A 9,797-nucleotide genomic window follows, 5' to 3' on the forward strand; every position below is an offset into this window, starting at 1 on the left:
AGATAGAGTGATTCAAGAGGAAGGTTTATATGTATAATACATGCATAATATAGTAGAGAAACACTGATAATTTTAGAGGTTTCTAATGTGATGTCGTAAATAAACACATTTTTTGCGCTTACATTGCAAACGCTGGCTAAACCCTACGAGATAGATCAAAATAATGTACCACAGTACTGTACATCGTAAAAAGGTCTACAAAAAAGTCCGCGATGGTATATGTCTATCTCTTAGGGATAACCCACAATAACCATTTTTTATCCTTTACTTTTTATGAGAAATAATGACTTATTTACGAACTGATTTTAAGCAATACAGAATTAATCCTTATCCAATTAAGTAGTTTTAAGTACATTGTGCATTTAATATAGATCAATATGACTCTTTACAGCATGTAATTTAAATGAATATTTTCGAAGATATTACAGATTTAAAATACAGGGACATGCGGTTGCGGCGGTACCGGCCGGGGGGCGGTTTGTATTATCTAATGACAAAAAAACTGTAAATGTTGTATATAAAGACATTCAATAGTATATTAAGTATCAGCATTGCACTCCTGCGAAGCTGGGGCGGGTCGCTAGTAATATCTAAACGAAAACTCAATGTGTTCTTGAACAGTACTTTTATATAGGTACCTATAAGTGAGATAGATTCCTCCTGTAACTCTGTAAGCTAGAAACTCGGGTTAGTGAGAAACCTCTATAAGAGAAAAACAGATCGCGGTCCCTTGAGCTCTCACTTATCCAGGTAAAACCAAGGGACCCGGGTTCAATTCCCGGCGAGGGTGTGACACCAGCAACTATTTTTTCCCCATTAATTTGGGGTAATATGTAGACGAAAGATAGTTCATTTCAGTTTAATGTTTAATATTAAATATTAACTTCTTCAAGAACATTTTCGTTTTATTTACTATCTCCAGTGGCATTATGACATTATTACGTTTTGATACAAGCATATGATTTTCTATGCTTAAATATCAATGATCATAAAGCAAGTACTGAACGGTAGTTAATAGATTCAAAATGCTCAAAGATGTCATTAAACTGTAATATTCTTAAAACCGGAAGGCTAAAGAAATAGAAATAGTTTAGATCAAGGCTGTCCATGACTAAGGCCTTTGACGCTTCAACATTAACCATTCAGCCGCCGATCATACATCGTGAAGCACCGAAGATGTCGTCTATGAAGCATGACGAAACGTCTGCAATCAGAATTTGAACACAGCAGAAAAAGACACCGGCTGTAAAAGCCTAAACGAACTAATGCAAAACATTTTTAATTTCATTTCTAATAGGTTACGAAAGTATTTGGATGACGTAAGAACTCTAATGAATATGTATGTAAATATATAGTAAATAGTTCGGAATTCAGAAAAATATATACCTCCGTTGGTAAAGCATCTACTTATGACAAGATATTTCCGAACCTGCATTTCTACAGCACAAATATCAAGCTATTTTTAAATGCATGACTTAATTTAAATCTTTTACGGCAAAATGAAGGCATGTGCATGGCTTAGCGGGTTTTGAAATGAGATGGCAAAATTGTCGTTTCGGAGATAGAACGCAAACATTCGTACGTTTTAATATAAGTAAACAGTTAACCGGAATCTATTTACCGAGATCCCGACTGTTTAATTTTAAATTCTTAATTCGAATTTATTTCCTTAACCGCGGGTAGTGTTCGAATGGAAATGAAGTAAGAAAATGCGAGTTCCTATGTAGCTTTAACGTATCATTCGTCGTCGTACGATATCTGAGGAAATACCTCCAAGTCAGTCATTACCATAAACTTCTGCGTTCAGTTTGGATTAACGGTGGAAAGTGTACCGAAACATTAAATGCATTTAACGGCAACGTTAGACACAACTTCGAATTAACTATGTGGCCCGGAGTTTAAGCACAAATAACATTAGCGACACCAAAGTGTTACCGAGCTGAATTTGCGCTTCTCATAATTTATGTGCGAATTTTCAGAAGGAATTCTTGCTTCTTAGTAAACGAAACCGCACAAATCGTCCACTGCAGCTTTCTACTACCGGAAAATTACCATGTTTGCATCAGAATAAAGTTCTAAAGGAACTTATTTTCCTAGTATTAGTCCTTATACACTTTGAAGTTTCCTATTACTAGAACCATTACAAGGCCTTTTCTCCTCTTTGGACGTAAAGACTAATTTATACTAAAAATATTTTCTGTTTCCTTAATCCCACTGTACCATGTAATTTGTTTAGACAAATGTTTTCATTGAATAGAAGGAGAATACTCGATTTTGTGATGGAATGCTCCAGAAGATTGAAGTGCGTTTTTTCATAATGAAACTCACTTCACTCACTTCATACATTCCTTTCTACTTCCAACAAATTTTGATTCATGAATAGACCTTTAAGTTTAACATACAAAACAATAGAACAATGTCCATCAAAAACATCAGAGGATTACTTTGGATAATTATTAGCTTTTCCCCCTCTAAGTGCAAAACATCTTGTAGAACACTAACCATATGGTTTTAGATGGGACAGCTTACGGGTTTTATCTTTTTTTCTGGCAATGGGGAACTTTTACTCACCATAATATAACCTCTGCTTGTGTAGAGAAGGTTAGATTGTGGTTGTTAAAGTTCCGCCCCTCCCCCATAAATAAGAGGTAAAGGTTAAGTTATGGTTTGTAAAGGTTCCCCCTCCTCCCACAAAAAAAAAAAATAAAAAGCGCCAGATGTTCCCATTGACTCTACAAATACCGTTTATTTATTTTTGTTCGATTCTTCACCACCCCCTTCCGCGCGTGCTGCCCTTACAGCTGTATATATATATATATATACACGGAGAGAAAAATCTTAGAACAACTAACATGCTGTCTTATAAGCTGGGTGCCTTTCACTGACAATGGAAAAATTACCATGCTAGCACAGTTAAAAATCTAATGCCTTCTAGTAAAGTTTATAATGTTTTGTCGATGTAGTTGCGAGGTTCAAAATTGGAATAGTTCGCAATAAACCATCTGTAAGAATAGACATATTTTCTTTCTTGTTTTCACTTGAACCTGTATTTTGGACACGCCCTTGTTAAGCTAGGAAATGCTTCATGAGTAGTGCAGACAATATTAAAAGAATCAATTGAATAAGTTTCAAGTTGCTTAGGTACGCAAAATATCAGGGTCGGCTTTCTAACTGCCTAGGTGGAATTATATTTTTAAACAAGCGCCCTCCTTTTCCTAAATTATTGAGAATGTTGAACTTTCTTTAAAGAATGATGCTGGAAACATGCTCAAATTCTGCTTGTCTACATCGCTTTCTGTTACACATCAATTGGTGTAATATTATTCCCTTTTCTTTATAAGTGTCCGCTGCAATTCCTACCTGGCATCTCTTTTCTTTACTTACGATGCTCTCTACAACATCTGTCTGCGGAGTTTACGAATTTCGAACGTCCCAACTATACCTACATGTTTCTTGCTACTTTATAATGCCGAGCATATTAATTTTTCTATAGTTTTTCTCTCCGTTTAATTAAAATGACTTCTAGGAAATAATCTAATTTAATAATTTTATTTACTTATACTAGATTACGTACATTCGGGAGTTTGGTCTGAAATAGGAATGAATTACATTTTCCCCATTCGTATTCTGATTACTTATATACAATTATTTTCGTATCTTTTCGTATTAGCTATTCGAAATCTTTTCATATATCTGTAAATCTCATTACTCGCAAATTCTTTTTCAATCCATTTGTGGGTATGAGATTTTTATATACGGTAATGCTAGAATCTACTTGAATTGTTGCAATGCTACTTTGAAATTGTATATTTGTAATGATTCCGACGTACATACATATGCACGTGGTTTAAGTTTGCGTGCACATGAAATAATTTGTCAAGGCTTCCTTTGCGAAGTTTTCTGTAGCTGTTTTCTTTTTATTTGGTTCGGTCGCTTCTAATGTTATTGATTAAACTTCGCTTCTTCCACAACGTTCTTACAGTTATTAAAAGTCTGCCGTAGTCGACTAATAAGGTTTCTTCGTTTGTTATTATAGCAGATGTTCTGTCTATTAAATAATCGAAAACATGAAATATTAGTTCAATCAATACATAAGGAATGTGCTACACAGTTTCGAACCAATGATCATCAGAAACAAGGAGTAGAATGTAGAATACTGATAAAACATTAATTTAACAATGAATTAAACGAAATGTAATTATGCTCACTGTTACACTCATTCCCGTCGGCTATTAATGTTGATGGGCAAACAGCTCCTTCGGACAAAACCGGAAAGTATAACGCATGACTCTCTTCAGTGTCCTTTTGATAATGGGTGGGTGGTGACTGGGGAGAAAAACATGAAACAGACGAGATAAACACAGCAGAGTAATATTACTGGCCCAGCATCTGCTTAAATATTCAACAAAACCACAGAAAAACCTGAACTATGGCTAGGAATCCAACCAGTGTCCTCCTGGATGTTAAGCTATAGTCTAAACCTCTAGGCCACACTGCTTGGTATAACGAATTTATGTGTTGCTGTCATTATAATGCAATGATTTTTTCGCAATGAGCGATGTTATCTCCTTCAACACTAATAAGCAGTGCTAAAGACAAACCCTGCAAATCTAAAACCAACTAAAAGCGAGGATCAAGGACCATACAATGATCCTAGAATTAAACTCATCATCATATAAAGGCCGATTAACATTAGACGTGCTCTTGACAGCAGCGTCATATAGAAAGCAATGCGATTGAACGAAAATAGAGATAGGAAGTGTGCTGCATCGTTTCTCTCTCTAACGCTGCCTGATTAGCTCTCCTTTCCCAAGTCGCATCTCTTTATATCTCTTCACACAGACAATAGAGAAAGAAATGATGTAAAGGTACACTTCTTGTTAGGATAAGCCCCAGGAAGTACAAGTGTGCAATGCATTAATTGTTTTTAACAGGTGGGACCGTCAAATCACAAGGGTTTTGTTGTCACACCCAGGGGAATAAAATTAAAACCTCTGGCAGCCATAGCCTGATTTAATCAACCAAACAAGGTCAAGTTTACATTGGTTTCTTTTAATTTTTAGTTTTTGCTGGGTGAACGCCGATGAATTTTATTACAATGATAATATTTGCTCTTTCTCATCACTTTAATTAACGCTGTAGACCCTGTGATCGTACTCTGATCATCACTTGACTAGTAAGTAGGACTGCCTGGGAAAAATCTGGCTCGTGACTAGACTGTCACGTCTAATATGGATTTTGTTTCATTATAAAGCATAGAAAATGCTTGAGTTTCGGTATATAGGGTCTACATTGTATCATGTTTAAATTACTAAGCATTATATTACATAACAGTAAAGGAGAGTTGTATTCGGTTACATTATTAATTTAATGTTTTATTGATTAAAGTTTCCTAATTAATTATTACAGACACGTTGAAGTTTGCACCATTACCTTGGCTTTCAATATTGATCGATATTACTCTACCTAATTCCGCATTAGAACGAGAATGCTTGCAAAAACTTTCTCCATTAGGAAAATTTCTAATCCTGGAATTCTGTCCAATCAGTCTGTTTATTTTCATTTCATATTGTAACATTTCAGTAATTAATATGGCAGTTTTTTATGTAGATATCTCTAAAAGTAATATAATAGGTGTGTAATTTTTGATATTAACCAAATTAGGAGTAATACGAATAATTTATTTGATTTGTTGCAATGCTTTGAATAATATTTCCGTTTTAATTAGCCGTAAATATTCAAAGAAATCGTCTATGATGTTCGGTTTAATTAGAAGTTTCAAATTCAGAAACTTTCGGATATTTTTACAGCGCGTGTAGTATTATCGATGGATGATTTATCAAATAAAAACAGCGTTTAAAATTTGTTCACAGTTGGGAAATGGAGAAGAAATCGCGTAACACACACACACACAAACAAAGTAAAATCGAATTGGGGGCCTGTCCTTTTTGCAATCGGTTCAAAGTAAGCAATGTAGCATAGAAAATGCAATGTACTTATAAAGTTACGTGTAACCGGTCCACATTTGTAAACAGGCAATTATAAAGCTCAAGGGAGATAATGTTCAAGAATGATACATTACCCAGCGATTAAATTTGAATTTATGTTTGCTCTATTGGTCAACATTTTTTGATTTGCTCCTAACTTCATTTGTCTTTCAACAGCTAAACAAGGTCAATACTCAATCGATATCGCTAAAAAAACGGGTTGCATAATCTATTCGTTTTACAGTTCCCCTATTTTCAGTATAAACTGAACCGCTCACAAACAGTTTACATAATACAATTCTCTTCATTTACTTATAGATTTATTTTGGCTTCAATTAAAGTGAATAGAAACCAAAAACCGAGTGTCACAAAAAAATTAGAAACAAGAATAACAATTTGGAAAGAACATGAGTGTAATCAATAGAATGGAAATTGGGAAGAGGCTGAATGAGGTAACCCTCTTGTGAACTTATTAAGGCAGTTAGTGTGCTGCGCCATTATTCATACTGCAAACCATTTCCGTACTGCAGATAATTTTTCGAAGCTTCTACTCCACCGACAAACAATCACAATACATCAGAATGCAGCGGAGTTGAAACTGAAAACAAATAAAAACCAAACGTACAAATGGGGCCCATTGTTCGCAAGCAATGCAGCTTTAGAAAAGCCGCCTCCAAAACTCGAGTTGCTCTATTGTTTACTAAATAATCAATTACCTGAAATGCTCAAACTAAAAAACAAGAAAACGCTGATATTACATTCATTTTGGAGTAGGTTTTTTTTGTCGACGCAAGAAACTACTACAATGATGCAGATAACAAAACAATTGAGATATTGCAAGAGCCAAATACGGAGAACTATATTCAATATATTCATTTGGTTAAAATTTTTAAATATAAAAGGATTTGCACGGCAAAAAAGAAAACTTTATTATTACTTTTGGACAATGCGTGTTTTCACTTCAAAGATCATCATCATCAGTCCTAAGACTGGTAACTCCACCCTTCCCTATCCTGAGCTAATCTTCGCATTTCCCTAAAATTAGAATAACCCACATCCTTAACTATTTGCGAACAGTAATCTAACCTAGTGACACTCGGTTTTGGTTTCTATTTACATTAATTGAAGCCATAGTAAATCTATAAATCTAACCTAGTATAGCAGTATTAGCATCTAGCAAGAAGGACTTAGAGATAACTTTAAATAAAATGGAAGCGCTACCGACAGATCAGTACTGTATGAAAATAAATAAAAGTAAAACTAAAATACTGATATGCAAGGGGAGCAAAAGTAGGGGAAGAGCGAATATAAAGATAGGAGACGAAAAATTAGAAGAAATGACTGATTTTAGATACCTAGGAAGTCAGATAAGTGAGGATGGAAGGAGTAGTAGGGATATAAAGGAGAGGATAGCGCAGGGTCGTGTTGCCTTTAATAAAAAGAAGTCACTTCTATGCTCGCGAACGGTTAATTTAGAAATTCGAAAAAGGTTGTTTAAGGTGTATGTTTGGAGCACGGAATTGTACGGGTGCGAAACATGGACAGTGGGACCGGCGGAAAAGAAAAGGTTAGAAGCGTTCGAAATGTGGTGTTATAGGCGGATGATGAGGATATCGTGGGTAGAAAAGGTTAGAAATGAAGAGGTATTGGAAAGAATAGGAGAACAGAGGACCCTATGGAAGTCAATAAAAAATAGGCGAGATAGGTTGGTAGGACATCTTCTCAGGCGTGAAGGTCTAATCAGAGACATATTAGAGGCAGAAACAGGAGTTAGGAGGGGTAGAGGTAGACCTAGATTAGATTACTGTTCGCTAATAGTTAAGGATGTAGGCTGTTCTAGTTTTAGGGAAATGCGAGGTTTGGCTCAGGATAGGAAAGAGTGGAGGTACGTGTCCAACCAGTCTTAGGACTGATGACCTTATGATGATGATGAATCTAACCTAGGTCTACCTCTACCCCTCTTAACTCCTGTTTCCGCCTCTAATATGTTTCTGACTAGACCATCATGTCTGAGAAGGTGTCCTACCAACCTATCTCGCCTATTTTTTATTGACTTCCATATAGTCCTCTGTTCTCCTATTCTTTCTAATACCTCTAAAGATATTTAAAGATATTGGATTGAAAAAAATTCAATCATGTCTGTCGATAATATTATTATTAAATTTATAAATGTGTTAGACACGGTATATTTTCTAAAAACTGCCTAGCGGAAGGCCACAGGAGACACAATCGAAAATTGTTTTCGTAAAGCAGGAAGCAAGAATCCCGGTTGAAAATAATAAGATAATAAGATAATCGCATAATCTTTTTTGGTAGAAAACGACTTCCTTTTGTCTATTTTATCTAAAATGTGAAAAACATCCGAAGCAGTAGGAATTTAATTACAAGAATTTAGACAAGTTTATTAATATAGATACTAATTTAATACTAAGAGAAGATAATAACCCCGTTGCATTTCTTTTTACTGTAAAGGTAATTCAGCAACAACTACCCTTCAAGGAATAAAAATATTAAAGCTTAAATACAAATTGATAGTTCGAAGAACAGTAAAAAGCAGAATGTACTGTAACGTGTAAGTAATGTCGCAATAAATTTGCTGTTAGTGTTTCAGTAGATTAAAGAGCCATTAGCAAAAAAATTATGTCCACGTCGCATTCGACCCTGTTCCGAAAGACCAGGATTAAAATTTAATGGCCTGCTTTAACCTCTCTAAATTACCCCTCAATTTATGTCTTTCTCCGTCAACAATTTTATACCGAAAACAGGGATTACCTTTATTTCTCCTGGATTACGTAGTGTTTAGCAAAAAACTTTGGTTTCTACTGTCGATGATGCATATGTCAAACAGAGAAACCTTTTCCACCAAAACCTTAACCAAAACCCATAGTGCATAACACATATCAATCAAGAAAACCTTTCTCATCAGAACCTAACCTAGTATTTTTTGTTGTATTCCTAATGATGTCCAAGTAAGACACTTAAGTGCTTATTATTGCGACTATAAAACAAAAAAATTAAGTAAATGTAGTCAAAGTCCACCGTTTTCGAAAAAGTATAGTCGGGGACCAGTCCGGCCCTGGTAGGATCACGCAGAGAAATACGACATGCAACGTATCACCTGCTAATTAGCAGCATCCATGTTGTATTTCTTTTTGTACTCATGCATTGTTCGTTATTTTTTGGATTAGATTAAATGTGATTGGCGACGTTTATTTTACAGTCTGGCTAGGCTAATTCATTGTTCTTTTAACGTTATTTATAGGTTTGTATGTATGTAGTAAGTCCTTCGTAGTGTGTCGGTGTCATAGTAGATTAGTGCAGACCCCAGAATACTATTATTGCATTGGCTATTAGTGTGTGAGTTTCTAGATATTTAGATGACCAGTTTCCTAGACGCTGGATGTACAGGTCCTGTACCTTGGCCAACGCCCAGTCCTCATCTAATTCCGCTTGACTCCTTTGTAAAGGATTTTATGAAACAGCGCTTGTACAAGCGCAGGTGCAGAACGCCAATGATTTGTACGACCGTGTAAGATCGCTGCAAATGAAGTACGCCAAATGCCTAACGTTTTTCTGGTTAAATTGTTTTGTCCCTAAATCATGCTGCTTTAATTACTATGTGATTTCCTATTGCATTTAGTTGACACTCTCCAAAGCTTGCCACTTATTTCAGAAGCACCCTGTTCATATAAAAGTCTTCTATAATACTTTTGCATAACCTATGTAGATTTAGAGGTGATCTGTTATTGTGAATATAACAGGTAATGCGTTTTGTGGTTGTAAAATACAAAAATTTTGATGTCATGACAT

This window comes from Agrilus planipennis, unplaced genomic scaffold (genome assembly GCF_000699045.2).
Source record: "Agrilus planipennis isolate EAB-ADULT unplaced genomic scaffold, Apla_2.0 scaffold2, whole genome shotgun sequence".
Classification (NCBI taxonomy): Eukaryota; Metazoa; Arthropoda; class Insecta; order Coleoptera; family Buprestidae; genus Agrilus; species Agrilus planipennis.